Source organism: Dipodomys ordii, unplaced genomic scaffold (assembly GCF_000151885.1).
Source record: "Dipodomys ordii isolate 6190 unplaced genomic scaffold, Dord_2.0 Scaffold5, whole genome shotgun sequence".
NCBI classification, from domain to species: Eukaryota; Metazoa; Chordata; class Mammalia; order Rodentia; family Heteromyidae; genus Dipodomys; species Dipodomys ordii.
The window spans coordinates 23,339,619-23,357,720 of NW_012267221.1; positions in this window are offsets into that span (position 1 = coordinate 23,339,619).

Below are 18,102 nucleotides of genomic sequence, written 5' to 3' on the forward strand. Positions count from 1 at the left end.
TCTTATGATCGTTACTACTCTCTACACAAACAAGTTAAATTATAATGCTTATTTTAAAATGCAATTTAGGAGGATAGTTTTCTGAAACAATTGAGGACCTTCAGGCTTTGTATTCTAGAAGGCTTTCTTCAGCAAAGAAGAACAAATAAATCTCTGTAACTACTAGAGAACAGGGTTGTTTTTGTTTTTAAAATGCTCTCTGTCTCTGTCTCTGTGTCTCTGTCTCTGTCTGTCTGTCTGTCTCTCTCTTTCTCTTTGTCTGTCTGTCTGTCTGTCTCTCTTTCTCTCTCTCTGCCAGTCCTGGGGCTTGAACTCAGGGCTTGGTCGCTGTCCTTGAGCCTTTTTGGGTTCAAGGCTAGCACTCTACCACTTGAGCCACAGTGCTACTTCTGGCCTTTTTGAGTAGTTTATTGTAGATAAGAAACTTACAAGGACTTTTCTGCCTGGGCTGGTTTGGAACTGTGATCCTCAGATCTCAGCCTCCTGAGTATCTAGGATTATAGGTATGAGTCATCGGCACCCAGCTTAAAATGCTTTTTCACTTAGTACCTAGTAATGAGATGATCTAGGGGACAGCCAGCTGAAGTGGAAAGAAAGGATCAAAAAGTGTGCAACATGTCTTCAAATGATTTTAGAATTGAGATCGTTTTTTTCTTACCCACACTGATGTAACACAGGCAGGTACCACTAAGGATGGTACCTGCAAATAGGTTTGTATGAAGTATGCAGTCACTCTTTCTAAGACTGTGGTTACAGTAGTACATTCATTTCTTTTAGGAAAAGCTCCATCCCTATCATCTTACCCTATACCATACAATGGCTTTGCAATTCAGTTATTTGATGTCAAATATTTCCAAGTTTGAGTCAAAGGTGAAGAATCCTTTCTCTGTCAAGAACCATTTGGTTATTCCTAATATTATTACAGGCCATATAAAATTATCAATATAGGAAGACAGATGCAAGCAGCCAAAGAGAAGTCTATGTATTTCTCACATTATGTACCAAATGAGTTTGAGAGTTTAATAAAGTCCTTAATAGAGTGCCTGGGTAGATGCTCAGGTATTGGTTTTCTCATAGAGGGGTCAAGGTTGGCTTGACAATATCAGTCTTCCAGCATGAGCACAGTTGGAAGACAGTTGTCTATGTTGTTCTATGTTGTCTAAGCCTAAGGGAACCTAATCTGTAGAAACACTGGTCCCACTGAAATCCATACCTTAAGCTAGGTGCTGGTGATTCACATATAGAACCTAGCTACTCAGGAGGCTGAGATCCAAGGATCATGATTTGAAGCCAGTCTGGGAAGGAAAGTCCATGAGCTCTTATGTTCAACTAACTACCAAAAAGCCAGAAAAGGAGCTGTGGCTCAAGTGGTAGAGTGCTAGTCTTGAGCAAACAGCACCCTGGCTCTGAGTTCGAGCCCCAGGACAATCCACTACCACACCAAATCTCTACTTAAAGACAGTTAACTGGTCAGAATCATTTTCATTCTGGTCTTCTCCAAGAACCCAGGAGGACACTTGCTTTTTATGTACATGTCTCTGACAATGAGTCTAGAAGTATGTAGAGGCAGAGCTAGAATACAAGCTTGATCTGCCATCACTCAATGACAATCCCTTAGATACAAGTTTAAAAAGGCTTTACTGAGTCAAATAAATACGAGGAAAACGGGTTGGTCAAGATTTTTTTTTAAATCAAATTTGTCTTAAGGCTTTGCATCTCCTGGGGAGGAACTAGAGGAACATTAGTGGCCCCCTCCCAAAGTATTGTACTAGATTGTTAATGAAGGTTGGCTGCATAAGAATGAAGCCCTTTTGTCTTCCTTGGCAGTTTATATACAGTTTATATACAGTTTATATCTCCAAAATAAAAATAATCGGTAGAGCTGAGCATGGTGATATACATCTGTAATCCTAACACTTGAGAGGCTGAGGCAGGAAGGTTGTAAGTTTGAAGCTAGTTTGGGCTACATAACAAGATCCTTTCTCAAAAACAAAAGCAAATGAGGGGGAAAAACCAAATTGCTAGGACTACATTTAAAATCATAGTCTGGCTTGCTTGACCAAGGGAAGAAAGGGAAAAAAAATGCCAGATATCCTGTGACCTGGCACAGTGTTCACAGCCTAGACCAATCTGTCATCCTGCAGATGGTCTGTGTGCAGTGAGTCTATGTGGCACAGCAGGTCTGAGGGAGCCTCCTGCTCCCTCTCCCCTGCCTTGTTCTCCTTCTGCATCCTGAATCGAGGTTCAAACATGGCTTGCCACATAGCTCCATTTGTCCTCTGTGCTGCTCCAAGTTCTATTTCTGATCTCAGATGCCTTATTTTAACCTCTTGGAGACCTGGGGATGACCCATCTTCAAGATGTATGTAAGAAGGAGCAATACTGGAGATGCTATCTGTGCTAGTAAAAAAGATGGTGTATAGCATCCCCATTTACTCTACAGCATATGCTCCCCAAATATACCATTATTTCAAGATGGGAGAAAATAGGACATCCTCTGTAAGTCTGTGAGATGATGTGTCTCAAGGGACCAGGACAGAATAAAACCATAACTCAGTGATTTGCTTATTGAGCATCTCTATTGCATTGTTGGAAAGTCTCATCCACAACCTTGCTTGGGGTGAGACAAGGAGGAAGAGCTATGATGGAAAGAAAGGAAGGGGAAAGAGAAAAAGGGAGAAGAGGAAGAAAAGCTGTAGGAAAGACCAGGAGTAGATTAACCATTTGCATGAACATTTTGAAGAATTCACAGACAGACAGACAGACAGACACACACACACACACACACACACACACGCACACACACATAATCTTTTAAAATTCACACATTCAGGGCTGGGAAGGTGGCTCAGTGGTAGCATGCTTGCCTTGCATGCATGAGGCCCTGGGTCCGATTCCTCAGCACCACATAAGCAGAAAAGGCCAGATGTGGCACTGTGGCTCAAGTGGGAAAGCACTAGCCTGGAGCTGAAGAGCTGAGGGACAGCGCCCAGGCCCAGAGTTCAGGCCTCACAACCGACAAAAAAATAAAATAAAATTCACACAATCACACATCTTTTATACTTCATACATTCGTGTGTGTGTGTGTGTGTGTGTGTATACTCATGGCTAGCACTGTACCAGTTGAGCCATGTCTCCAGATCCTCCCATTCTTTTTTAGAAAACAAAAATCTGGCTCAGAATCTTCTAGAATTTTCCATAATATTCTGTGAGCCAAACAATGGGCATGTACCCCTTTAACTAGGGGATTTCTTCCTTGGACCAATGAAAGCTCATTTTCTGGGCTTGCAATGATACACCCTCTCCAAGAACATCCAACAGTCGTTCTGGGTACCTGAAATCTCTGCTTCCCAAACTCACACATTCGTCTTTTTATTTTTATTTTTTTCTGGTCATAGGGCTTAAACTCAAGGCCTGGTACTGTCCCTAAGCTTTTTTGCTCAAAACTAGTGCTCTACCACTTTAAGCCCCAGTGCCACTTGTGGTTTTCTGGTGGTTAACTGGAGATAAGAGTCTCATGGACTTTCCTGCCTGGTTTGTTGTCAAACTCAAACTGTGATCCTCAGACTTCATCCTGGGTAGCTGGGATTACAGGCTTGAGCATCAGTGCCCAGCTCATTTGTCTTTTTTGACTGAGCACCTCATAGAGAGTCAGGTAAGCCACATTCTGGGAATGGAAAGATGTGGAAGACAAGGAGTCCTGTCCTCTGTAAAATAAAAGTACACACAAGTAATCACAATCAATGTGAGAAGTGGGTTTAAGGTGACTTTGGGAGTGGGGAAGAAGCCCAGAGGAGTTATGAGTCCTTTAAGCAGAGAACATAAGATGGATTAAGGAATGAAGACTTCCTGGAGGAGGAAACAGTACAGCAGGCCTTTCAGGATACATGGGATTCCCCAGACAGGACAGGTCAGAACACGGAAGAGAAAAGTGAGAGACCCAGAGGCCCTGAAATGGTTTAAGGTAACAAAGAACAGAGACTCAAGAGGAAGGAAGGCTGGTTCTATTCTAGACTTTTCTCTCTGGACCAAAAACGTCTTCTGTTAAAGTCCTCATCTTTCCCTTTTCCCCCTTGTCTTACTAAGAGATGGGAGAGCTATTCTTCTCTACATGAGGCATTATTACTCCTAATATGTTTCTAACTGTTCACCTCACTTTGATGACCTTATTAGTATGACCAGGTACACAAGGAGTACAGTCTGTCCACACAGATTTCTTTCCAGCTGCAAGTCCTACTGTCCCCCACATCCTCCCAAAAGGGGAAGGCCTATTGTGCAGATGAGGGGAGCCTAGCTCTGTCTGCATTTCAGAGAACCCAAACAGTGAGCTATAGGAAAGACTTACCATGGACCCCCAACAAAAGATCTGGCTAGCTTTTGTAAGCCTCATCCTGGGTCTGAGCACACCCTACCTCTGCAGCCCTGGGACCTATGAGCTTCTCTATTTCTTTGGTATGTTTCCATGCTGGGCATTGAACTCAGAGCCTCACAAATGACAGGTCTACCTGAGACACAGTCCCAGCCCGAGCTCTTTTCTGGATGAATCAATAAGCTAGGATATAGGGAACCCCTTAGAAAGCATGTGATTGTTGCTTAGAGCCTATGGCTCATGTCTGTAAACTTGAGCTACTTAAGAGGTCAAGATCTGGAAGACTTTGAGGTCAGCCATAGCAAAGGGAAAAAAAAGTATGCTAGACTCCATCAGGGCTACAGGTGTGGTTCAGGTAGTCAAGCACCACACTAGCAAGTACAAGGCCCTGAGTTTAAACTGCATGACCAGACACACACACACACACGCACACACACACACACACACACAGCATTAACTGTAACATCTGACCTTAGAGAAACCAAGTGATATAATTCTACACAACTCTATTTTGAGTTCAACTAATCAAAATTCTCTATTATAGAAGAAGGAGCTATTGTCTTTTTTTTGGGGGGGGGGTCTGGTCGTGGGGCCAGAACTCTGGGCCTGGGCGCTGTCCCTCAGCTCTTCAGCTCAAGGCTAGCGCTCTACCACTTGAGCTACAGCACCACTTCCGGCTTTTTTCTTTTTGCTTATGTGGTGCTGAGGAATGGAACCCAGGGCCTCATGCATGCAAGGCAAGCGCTCTACCACTGAGCCACCTTCCCAGCCCCAGGATCTATTGTCTTAATGTGTTTCTTTCTTTCTTTCTTTTTTTGTCTGTCATGGGGCTTGAACTCTAGGCCTGGGTGCTATCCCTCAGCTTTTCAGCTCAAGGTGAGCATGCTACCACTTGTCTTACTGTGTTTCTAAGAAGGTAGGAAGAGACTGCCTCTGCCAAATTTTATTTTGATTTAAAGTTATTGTACCTTAAAATATAAGCTATAAAATAATTTATTCCAAAGCATACATATATATGCATGTGTATATACATTTATATATAATGATCAGATACAAGGCAACTGATTAGTTTTATTTATGCATTTTAGTGCAATCATTTATATACTTAGTTGGAGAATGTTTGATTATGGCCACTGTCTGAACTCCAATGGGACGATTATATGATACATATGTCACACATGTACTGAATTATAACTCTCAGTTTCTAACATTTCTTCTTTTTTTAATGCTTTTTTATTGTAAAGATACTGTACAAAGAGGTTACAGTTACATGAGTAAGGTAATGAGTACATTTCCTATCAAGTATTGCTACCCCCGCTGCCCCCCCAAGATGTAAAGTTTGTTTTCAACATAGTGTCTTCTACCGTTTCTAACATTTCTGAATTCTGAAACACGTGGTACAAAGGAACTCAGATAAGATATGTGGATCTTTATTTTTAGATCTCTTTATTATTTCCCTTGCCATTTCTAGAGCTTCTCTCAATCCTGGAAAAAAACACAACCATTCACTCTTCCCCTTACATTATAGACAGAATCATATCACACCCCTCTTCACATTTTCACTGAGGGTACAATACAATTTCCTCTGAGCCCAAGCCAGAAGGTGAGAAGATTCTGGATTGTTAGAGGGGTGAGCTAGGGCTCAGGACACATGCAAAGGGGGTGCCCCATGATAGATACCCACAGAACCAAATCATCCAACTCCTATGCCCACTGCCTGATTCCTAGATCCACAGACTTCTTTCCTTGTTGGTAATTTCTTCTCTGTGATTAAATCCATTTAATGGTGCATTTTAAATCAGCTTTAATTGGACACTCTCTGTGTTTAAAAAATACTGCTCTTCCTTATCTACGTAATTTTCGTTTCTACCCTATCACTTCTTCTTTAAACAGAAGAATTTTATGTGTGACTACATATGTAAAATCTCATCTGCCCCATTATTATTTATAGGTAACTCTTCTCCTCTTATTTAGTTAAGTTCACCTGTTGGTAGCTTGGGGAGTATTACAACTAAATATATTAAAATCCCATGTAAAGAAGAACCTTAATTCAACGCAATGCATCCCTTAGAACTTCAATGAGCTGTAAAATCAGCTCTTCACCTTCACATGTCTGCTAGATAATTTCACATGACAGGCTAACAACAGGCAGTTATAAAGCTAAAATCTGAACAGAGTCTCCAAAGTCAGAGAAAAGTTTTCTGTTGCTTCCACCCCCTGCTATCAATCTTATATAGAAAATTTGGTTATCATTTGACCTCTGAATCTTATTCCTCTTATTTTGTATTCCAGATGGTTCTGGGTATACATAACAGAGGCATAAAGAGGCCTCTCTGATTAATAATTTGTGCTTTCCAGAGAACACATGCATCAAAGTATGGGTAGAAATTTAAAGGCCACAGTAGACCTATTAGCTCTGTGGGTCCTAGGAGGGGGACTGATTGCTGGTAACTGCACGAGTTATGTGCCCAGCATTATCCTTGAGTAGAGTTATATGTATGTCCTGAATATTACAATTTCTAATAGTTTATTGGCCCCCATCTTACTTATGACACAAGTAAAGTGCTCTCTTTTTGGGGAACATTACTTATTTCAATCTTCCCTGATGAATCATAAACCAAGGAGAAACACACACCACTGTTTTTTACATTCACACTAATGTCCACTGCTTGAGTCTCTAGAGGCCTTTATATACTCAGCAATTCCCCATTGACAAGGGGAAAACATATGTAGGTGAGTAGCCAATGGCCCCAGACAATCAACCATATGCAGTTGGAAACAAAACTTCCCAATTAAATATGTGCAGCCAAGGTCTGAATCAAGAGAAGTGTGTCGTGGTCACACCAGAATGTCTACTCTCATGTTTTACCCCATATCCCACAGATTTTTTTTTAAAAAAAGTTTGTTTAACAAAATCAGGTGCTCTAGCCAGAGGTGCCTGTGAAATCCATGCCCTCTGGAGAGCCAGGCTGTGGAAGGGCACTACCATCTTGGCATGGCCCCTGCTGCAATGGGGGAGTTTCTCTAATTGGTCCACACCTCTCTCCTCTTTTCCCTGAGCCACACAGGAGGCTCTGAGGGAAGTCTGGGGCCTACTGTGGCTCCTTGAAGAGGCTCCTGAGACAGAGGGCTGGCTGGTGCCTGAGAAATGAGAGAATGTGCAAAGAAGAAAAAAATCCAGAAGAAACTGAAATTCGGAAGGAGTTGGCCAGTCACGTTTAAAAATTATTTTTAACTTCTTTCCTCATTCAAAGGTTGCAAGTTATCATACATCATAAGTCTGTTCTCTTCCCTTGTTGCATTTTGCTAAAGGAACCCCCAATCTTACCTCAAACATCTGTTACTCCTTTTTACTGAAAGCTAGAGGAGGAGGCAGAATGCATGGGGGCAGGGTGAGAGTCTGGCAAACCTGGGATCTCCACATAGCACAAGACCCATTCCACTCCCAACCAACTACTTCCCTGTGGAGAATCTGCACAATGAAGAACATGCTGGGTGAACTTAAGGGCAGAATAATAATACAAGCTGATTTGTAACCATCTTCAAATCTGATATTGGATAATTATGAGATAATAATGATAATGACAAAGAAAATAATGAGAAAAGCTATACTTTTCTCTGTCTTCTCAAAGGCCAGACTTCTTTTGAAATACTGAACCTGTAGTATCTAAAATGTTGAGCTAGAGTAGTTAACAAGAGGCACAATTTGCATATACATTTGTGCACATTTGACTAAATTTGCATAAGATCAGTTTTAATTCTACACTTATAGAATAAAATTAAACAAATGAGCAGTGCAGCCAGTACAATGCACACATGATTTAACAGCAGGAAAATATATACAGTTTTAATAAGTTAATTTGATTTTATCACCAAAAAAGACCTTTGTATAGAAAAAAATTCTTGCAAATTTGACATTTATGATACAAAATGGTGCAAGGCTAAAAAGAACACAAATTTCCCCAAACTGAGTAAGAACAGACAAGTGTTCAAAAAGCATATCAGACACCTGTGAGAAATGTATCATTAGAAAAGTCATGTTCATGTATTTGTTCTTTTGTATCATGGTGGAAAAATGTTAAATTCTCCTTTTTAACTAAGCAAAAATTTTGGGGGGGATTGGTCGTGGGGCTTGGACTCTGGGCTTGGGTGCTGTCCCTGTGCTCTGAGTGCTCTACCGATTAAGCCACAGTGCCACTTCCTGTTTTCTAGTGGTTTATTGGAGATAAGAGTCTCATGGACTTTTCTGCCCTGCTGGCTTTGAACCATGATCCTTAGATCTCAGCCCCCTGAGTAGCTAGGATTACAGGCATGAACCACCGGCACCCGGCTTAACTAAGCAAATTTTATTGTTTAAAGAAATGTAGCTTAGTGGCAAAGTACATGCCTAGTATGCATGAAGCCCTAGGTTGAATTCCTCAGTACCCCATGAAAAACAACAGCAGCAATAAGCACTGGAAGAAACTAACAACTCCAGACAAATGCTGCCATGTTCTCTGTGGTCCCACTCAAGTTCCACAGAATAGACTTCAGGTTGTAAGGACAGGGAAGCTCTCTGGCTCAGTCACCACAGTGAGATGGTGGTGGTGGTGGTGAGGGGCTTCATTTGCAGTTGGTAGCAGTGAGTTGGGGCAGTATCTCCCACAGATCTCTGGTTTGCTCTTGGCCTTGGGCAACCCTGCCAGTCTCTCCTGCCTCAGAGCTCTTGTAATTAGAAGCCTGAGAGGAGGTACTGCTTGCCCAGGTAACTAAGTTTAAAGTCATGAAAGACAAGTGTAGTAGTGACTACCTCTAGTCCCCATCTCAGAAGAGTAAGGAGGAAGAGTGCAAGTTCAAGGCCAGCCTGAGCTACATAGAGAGACTTTGTCTCAAAAAGCCAAACCAGACCAAACAACAAAAGCAATGAAGAAAACATCATGATGCTTATTGTATTTACTAGAATCCTAAAAATACCCCCACTAAATCTGTAGAAAAGCATCACAAGCCAGCTGAGTTGGATGGACAGGGATTCCAGAGGCAGAAATCTGATCTTGAGGGCTCCTCAGCCACGTCCCTCTGAAGGCTCACGGAAGGCTCTGCTGGACCTCACTCCCCACTGCTGTAGTTCTGTGGTTGTGACAACATAGCCCCCATGTTCACATGACCTCCCCTGCATATGTCTGTGCTCAAACTTCCTTCCCATTTGTCAAGCCATGTGGGATGAGAGCCTTCTTCCTCCTGTGTGAGTCAAGTCTTGTCGTATGACAGCCACAATGGCTCTGTACTGAAATACTGGTGGTTAGGACTTCAACATTTGTGTTTTTGAGGATACAATTCCACACCTAACACTTAGCAAGCAGATATTCCAAAGGCCTACCTTCCGTTTGCACTGACTTTCAATGCCTGGTGTCTCTTAGCTTCACTGGGAACAGTGCCCCAGGGAGATGACACCACTTCACACATGCGTGCTATGATTTTGAAATGGAATAGTCTCACTCAGCAATGGGTCTCTGTTATTTAACAAGAGGGAAAGCAGGCGAGGAACCTATCTCCTGTGTCTCCTGCTGAAGTTCCAACTTGGATTTTGAATTGTTTCCTTTCTGCTGAGTGCATAAGGCTTTTCAGACATCTGATGTCGGTCCTATCAGAAGATGAAACATGCATGGCTCCCTTGCAGCTATTCCCTCACAAGCTTGGCTGGATTTTTGTGGCTTCTGTGGTTCATTTCTCAGTGGACAGTCAAAGGGGAAATGAAATGTCCTTTTGCCTTCTTCTTGAAGTTGTCATAGGGAACTCCACAAACTACTTTTGAAGGCATTCAGAATTAGTGGTCCAGGAGTAATGCTTATCAGGAAGCCAATAAAAGCAACTTGGAGGGCAGAGAAGGCCCTGGGAGCCCCTGTGTGAGGGGAGTGATTTCTTCCTTCTCCCTCTGCTCACATCATTTAAGTTTGTAATGACAGACGTTTCTTTGGGGCTTTACAGTTCATCATCCTCTACTAAGAGCTTAGTGTTTCCTCTTCATCATGATAACGAGTGAAAAATCATAAAAAATATTTGGAATCAGATTTGAAATTCTCATGAGGTTTTGAAAATTAATAGGTAAAATAATTTATAATCTCTCTCTCTCTCTCTCTCTCTCTCAATGCTGGATGCTCCTGCTTAGCTTCTTCACTCAAGGCTGGCTCTCTACCACTCAAACCACATTTCTGCTTCCATTTTTAGTGGTTAACTGGAAATAAGAGTCTCATGGACTTTCCTTCCTACACTGCCTTTGAATTGTGATCCTCAGGTCTCAGCCTCCTCAGCAGCTAGGATTACAGGCAGGAACAAATGGTGCTGGACAAATGTTTACTTTTTATTTTCTACCCTTGTGCCATTGATAAAAAAAAAATAAGAGTGAGATTGAGAAAAATGACTACGCACAATTATAAGAAGAAAAGCAATTGAAGCCGGGTACCGGCTTCACAGGGTGACACACATCTGTAAATCCTAGGTACTCAGGAGGATCTGAGAATCACAATTAGAAGCCAGCCTGGGCCATGAGACTTTTATCTCCAATGAACTACTCAGAAAAAGCTAGAAGTAGTGCTGTGGCTCATGTAGATTGCTAGCCTTGAGCAAAAGAATCTTAGGGACAACACCCAGGTGCTGAGTTCAAGGACCAGGATGAAAGAAAGAAAGAAAGAAAGAAAGAAAGAAAGAAAGAAAGAAAGAAAGAAAGAAAGAAAGAAAGAAAGAAAGAAAGAAAGAAAGAGAAAAATTGAATTAGAGATGTTATAGTAGGAAGACAGGTAAGAAAGAGATGGAAGGTGGTGGTAGACGGATAATGTAGTTAAGAAGTAAAAGTATTAGAACACAGAGACCCACTACTGTTCTACTGAGCAAGAGCTTATTTCATTTCAAAACTCTAACCCCACATGCAAAGTGGTATCATTGCCCAAGTACTTGTCCTCCCTGAAGTCAGTCTATGTGATCAAATCCTCCATCGGTACAGATCGCAAGCCAGTATGGGTAGTAAATGAAGCCATTGATTCTGTAATGCAGAAAGATAATCTCTAGCCCAAATGCTCTGTGCATGTCTGGAGTTCAGGAAGATTGTTTGATCAGGAACCCACACTGATGTGTGAGTTAAGTCATCATTCCATGGAACCTGATGCCCCTCCGAGGAACTTTTAGTCTGTGTTGTTAAATCTTTATAAATGAGAGATGACCAGCAAGACTGGATCTGTTTGCTGTCTACCTTCTCTAGTCTCAGCTGGAAGCCCTGGGATCCACAATCATTCAGGCTGTTGGCAGAATGCAGTCTCTTCCCCTCCCTTCTCCTCTCCTTTCCTACTGGATATCAGGGCTCGAACTCAGGACCTCACATTTTTTTTTCTCTTAAGGCAAGGCTGGTGCTCGACCACTTAAGCCACAGCTCCACTTCCAGCTTTTTGTTGGTTAAATGGAGAAAAGTGTCTGTGGACTTGTTTGCTCAGCCCAGTCTTCCTCAGAGCTTAGCTTCCTGAATAGTGAGGATTATAGGCCTGAGACACCAAGGCCCTGCTACAATTCAGTTCTTTGTGGCTGTGAACTAAAGCCCAGATTCTTTTGTGCTGTCAGCCAGGAAGGGCACTCCCATCACCTCTTGGACACTGCTCATGTTTCTTTTTTTAAAATATTTTATTGTAAAGCTATTGTATAGAGGGATTACAGTTACATGAGTAAGGTAATGAGTACATTTCCTATTGAGCTGCCCATATTTCTTGTAACTTGATGTTCTTCATCTTTGACATCAGTAGGAGAGGAATTCTTCACAACCAATGCACCTGTGCTCCCAGTCTCATGATTTTCCCCTCTTCTGCAACCATCAGGCCAAATCCTTCACTTTTGAAGAACTAATTAGGTCAGGCTCACTAGGACACCTTTCTATTTTAAGCACACCTGGTTTGGGGCCTTAATTACATCTGCAAAATGCTTTCAGGGTAGTTTTTTAATGAAACAACTGAGGGAAGGTATGTAATACAGCAAGTAGTTGGAATCTTTGGGGTGCATCCCAGTGGCCTTTTTGTATTTGAGATATTTCTGTAAGCAAGTCAACTTGTTATTTCTATCAACAGATCTCTCGGAATAGCAAAAGGCTACAGTAAAATTGCATGGTGTATTTCACAAGATTGTTTCAGTATTTTAAAGAATCATCTCACTATTTACAAAAATAGTTCTTCATACCTTTGCATTAAAAGAGTGACTTTAAATCCAGAGTTGGCCACATGTGGTGGTGCACACCTATAATCCCAGCCTCAGGAGGCTGAAGCAAGAGAGTTGAAAGTGTGAGGTTGCTTGTGCTACATACCAAGACCCTATTTCAAAACAAAACAAATGAAAACAAAACAAAAACAAGTTGGATGCCAGTGGTTTACAACTGTAATCCTAGCTTCTGGGTGGGTTGAAATGTTGAAGACTGAGGTTTGAGACAAGCCTGGGAAGAATAGTTCATGAGATTACCCCCCCAACCAATTGTTTTTTGCTGTCATTCTAGCTATGTGGGAGGTGGAGAGAAGGAGGGTCTTGGTTCTAAGGCAGCCTAGGCAGAAAAGTCCACCAAACTACATCTTAACCAAAGAAGCTGGGTGTGGTGATATATGCCTGTCATCTCAGCTACCCAGGAAGCAAGAAATAGAATGATCATGGTTCAGGCATATGCCCAGGAAGAAAGAGAGACCCTATCACAAACAAATAGCCAGTGTAAAAATGTGCTGGAGGCGTGGCTCAGTGGTTGAGCAGCTGCCTAGCAAGTACAAGGCCCTGAATTCAAACCTTAGGACCTCAAAAACAGACTATCCCTCCAACTCTCCTCACCCAAAGCAAAGCAGAGATGCAATGGATTTCCAAGGTTTGAGGAGTTGGAGATAGTTTCTGGTAGGAATTTTAGGGCTTTTAGGACCCCAGTATCAGACATACTCTATTCATCCTACTGACTAAAAAGACACCCTAATAAGGTGTTTTGAATCTGAATTATATTGCCCTGCTTTAGTTTCTATTTCACCATTATGCTAACAAAAAGTCAAGCCTTCATAGCTTCCGTTCTTGCTACAAAATTCTGTTCCCTGAAAAGAGCAAATGCATGAAAGTCCCACTGTGCAAAGGCCATGGGAGGCTCTGAGATTACAGCATGGACTTCAGTTGTAAGTGTGGTTACTTCAAGATATACTGGAACACTTCCCTATTGGTCAAATGCTTCTACAGCATCATTTAATGGTGTCTGAGACTCTGTATTGTAGGTGTCTCAAAACTTATTTTTTATTAAGCAATATCTAGTCTTAGGGCATTGAGGTCATATCTTATTTATAGCTATGACAAATAGCACTTATGACTATTGCAGAAGGGAATCTTTGCCCCAATCTTATTTCTTCAGGATAAAGACTTAGTGATGGATCCCTGGGTCAATTTCTATTCAGATTTTTTTTTAAATTGCCTGCTCTGAAATTCTCTTCTTAAACAGATAACAGCAAATCTGAAGCAACAAGTCTTAGTGAAATCTCTGCATTTCATTATTTTAATGTGTACTAATTTTCAAAATATGCTAATTAAAGGAATTTTACGATGGTAATGAAATGGTCTTGGAGGAAAACAATTCTTGTAACAACATTTCATAATGAGTGATAGCAAGGAATTGTTGAAAATGATAATGAAGTGGCTATTAGTACAGTACCGAAGGGAGAGAAACGCTCAGAACTTACAAATGAAGACCTTGATTACTCCAAACATAAACCCCAAGCTGTAAACACTGAACTTATTGTAATAGATCATTTTTGTATTTTACAAAGAAAGAGACAAAAATTTAATCATCTACTTCAAAAGGATTATCTTAAAAAAATTAGTAATAATTAGATTTACTCATCACTGGGAAAAAAAAACACAGTAGGGGGAAAAAAAGACCTAGAAAGAAAAATAGTTTGAAACAAGGAAAGGAAGAAAGATGAAAGAGGAAGACGAAGGCAGGAAGACTGAGAAAGATGAACAGGAAGAACTGAAAAGGAAAACTAAAAGGAAAATAAATCTGAAAGAAGACAAAGAGGAGAAAAGAAATACTTTAAAGTGAGCTACATTTCCAGGCTGGTAATATTTTAATGGGCTCAATATTAAAACTTTTTTTTCTTTGTAAGTGCCTGGATTAGAGCTCAGGGCTTCTGCTTGGTTGTCAGGTGCTGTATTACCTGAGCCACACCCACAGCCATTTCTGCTTTCATTATTGTTTGAATAGTGTAGCATATGTACACTCTGACTAGCCTGGCCTGGACTATAATAATTTTTTTTTTTTTGGGTTGAGGGGCTTGAACTCTGGGCTTGGGCGCTGTTCCTCAGCTCTTCAGCTCAAAGCGAGTGCTCTACCTCTTGAGCCACAGCGCCACTTTCTGTTTTCTAGTGGTTTATTGGAGATATTGGAGTCTCACGGACTTTCCTGCCCGGGCTCGCTTTGAACTGAAGTTCTCAGATCTCAGCCTCCATATAGCTAGGATTACAGGCGTGAGCCACTGGTGCCCAGCAATATAATTTTTTTTTAAATGCTGATCCTGGAATATGAACTTAGGGCCTGGGCTCTTTGCCTGTGCTCTATTGCTCAAGACTAGTCTAGCTCTGCCACTTGAGCTACAGGTCCACTTGTGTGTGTGTGTGTGTGTGTGTGTGTGTGTAATTGTAAATAAGAGTCTCATGTGTTTTCCTGTCTGGGCTGTATTCTTCGAACTGTGATCCCAGCCACCTGAGTAACTGGGATTATAGGTGTGAGCCACTGGCGCCTGGCACAATCCTCCTTTCTTTGCTTCTTATGTAGCTTGGATGACAGGCACATGCTATTCTGTCTAGCTATTGTTTGAGATGGACTCTTGAATTCTGTTAGGGCTGGCCTTGTACTTTCAGTGTCTTGACCTTTGCCTCTCCTAAGCTTTGCCTTCTGAGTAGCTAGGATTACAGTCATGAGCCACCAGTGCTCAATAAAAACATTATTAAGCACAGTTTAAGAAAGGAATATCTTCACTTCCCATTTTGCCAGAGAAGCTTGTGATTGGCTCCTGTCATCCCAACTCAGTACACAGTGCATGCCTTTCTGCATTGTCACGGTGTCTCCAGTGCTTTCTTTTGCTACAATGCCTCAGAATAAATGGCACAAATATTTCCTCAGAGATTTGGAGTAGACACACTGAGCATTTCTACCATAGGGAGGTGGAGTTTACATGTTGGTAGCTTAGTAATGACAATATGAAATCTTGGCTGGCCACATGTAAGTCTGGGTAGCTATGGAGCCAGCATGTAAAAGTCAAACTACTGGCTGGGTGTGGTGGTACATGCTTGTTATTCCAGTTACTCAGAGGGTCGAGTTAGAAGAATCAATCCAGGGCAACCCCAGGCTACAAAGGAGACACAGGTAGGAGGATGGTAGTCTGAGGCTGGTCCTAGGCAAAAAGCATGAGACCTTAGCATAAGGCCTTGAATTCAAATTTCAAGGAAAGCAAACCAAAGAAAGAAAATAAGGAACAAAGTAAGGAAGGAAGGAAGGAAGGAAGGAAGGGAAGCAGGGAAGGAAGGAAGGGAAGGAAGGAAGGAAGGGAAGCAGGGAAGGAAGGAAGGAAGGGAAGCAGGGAAGGAAGGAAGGAAGGAAAGGAGGGAAGGAAGGAAGGAAACAAGGAAGGAAGGGAGGGAGGGAGGGAGGGAGGGAGGAAGGAAGGGAAGGAAGGAGGGAAGGGAAGGAAGGAAGGAAGGAAAGGAAGGAAGGAAGCTAAGATGCTGAGGGAAGGCCAGTTTCTCCAATGACATTCCACGTTCACAGTTTTGGTAGAATGTTCTCTGGAGGCCAAAGATTCATTCTGTCAGAAAGGGAATAGCAGAAGCCATGGAGAATGTTGAAGAACCCACACTTTCTGGTCTTAGACAGTCACAAGTACCTAGTAGACTGGAAGTCTGACAGGAAAACAAAGCTTGGGCACAGGCAAACTTTTAGACTCTTGAGTTCTAACTTTTTCTTTTGAAAGGGAGGAAACCCAGTGCTACTCCTCTACTATTTCCCTGTTCTGTTTTGGAGTTGGCAAACTGATTTGGTAAAACAGTGATAGATTTGTCAGATTAATATAGTAATTGACTTCTATTAATCTGAGAGACACCGATGTCTCACAGTGAGAAGAAATATGGCTACCCTGAAGGGACACATTTAAATTCATTAGATTTTCCGGCTTTCATCCAAGACACTGAGACTTTTTCGTCTCAGCCATTAAATCCTTTCAGCTTTTACTTCAAATGGCACTAAACAAGCACTCATCAATTTATTTTTTAACAATATCCAGTTGGATTAATCTGTTTAATTGGCAGTGGGTTGATGCTTTCTTGGCCCACAAGTCCAGTTAGCAAAATAAAAGAAGGCATGGAAAGCCAAAAAAAAAAAAAAAAACACCCAACAGCCCCAAAACACCCCCAACAACAACAACAACAACGAACTCAAAAACCAGTCTTCCTAAAACTGTGGGGAACAGAAGAGACATTCGCCCAACAAATGTTAACCCAGAGGAAAAAAATTTGAATATACACAAAAGATTAAATTAACAATAGATGAATGGCAAATGAGAAAGCTGCCGGTGACCAGACTTTGTCAGGAGCCAACCTTTAACAATATGGATTATTTCGGATAATTCATGGTTTGTCAGCCTTTATTCTTTGTCCCCTCTGAAATATCCAGGGCACATCTTAGACAGATAATTAGGGCATTATTACTCCATCCCTTAACTAAGTTGGACAAATTGCATTGCGCTTGGTGGCAAACCAACGTAGGGTTTGCTCATTAGCATTGTCTAATTGTTCCAAATAAAGTCTTTGCTTTTTTTTTTCTATTGCACTAACTTTATTTGTCAATACTAAGGCATGATTGAACATACCAGTTCCTGGAGGGCTTCTTGAATATGCTAGTCACTAGGTAATCTTACAGTTAATACAGGCCACAGCATGGTAAAATGTAAGAAAATGTAAAGGTCAAAAACATGTTTCTATTATGAAAAAAATGAATGATAATGACATAATTTTTTCAGCTCATCAGGCTCTTTGCTAAGTGCTGCTGTTATTGCCAGATCAGTAGTGTCTAACAAAGAAATGCTTTCTTCAGTCTGCTTCATTAGCCTGCCCTGTAAGACCTCACCTCCAGACCTTTTCACTAATCTGTTGGCCAGCTCAATAGTCTTGTTAGTTCTATTCACTCTTCCTGACAGCGGATTTTCTCAGCTGCAGCCCTCATGCAGGCTGACGCTAAAGCAGCCAGGTTTGTGTCTAGTGCCTTTAAATAAAAACAGTGAGAAACAACTTTGGACATTGTCTGAACAAGTCACAAACAAAAAAATCACTGGTGACTTATTTTATATAGCAGAAAGTTAAATTATACAGTGTGCCCAGAAGTAAACATACCCTCGTGGGGGGACTGTGTCAATTCTCACAATGAGAAGGTACAGGCGGGAAAATGAAGGAAAAGGATCCTCGACAGTTTATGTAATTTTTGTTGTTTGTTCAAAACAGCTCCAAGGGGGAAGGAAAAAAAAAAGATGGAAAAAAGAACATATAGATAAATTCAAAATCCTGGTGAGGAAATGGAGAATGCCATTTTCCCAGACAAATTACTTAGAGCTGTGAAGATTTAATACAATTGGTTTGTGCACCATTAGTGCCAATGACACACTTAATAAAGTGTCACCAAACATTTTGCATTGAGCGCTGAAGGCAAGATAAAACCTAGGGGA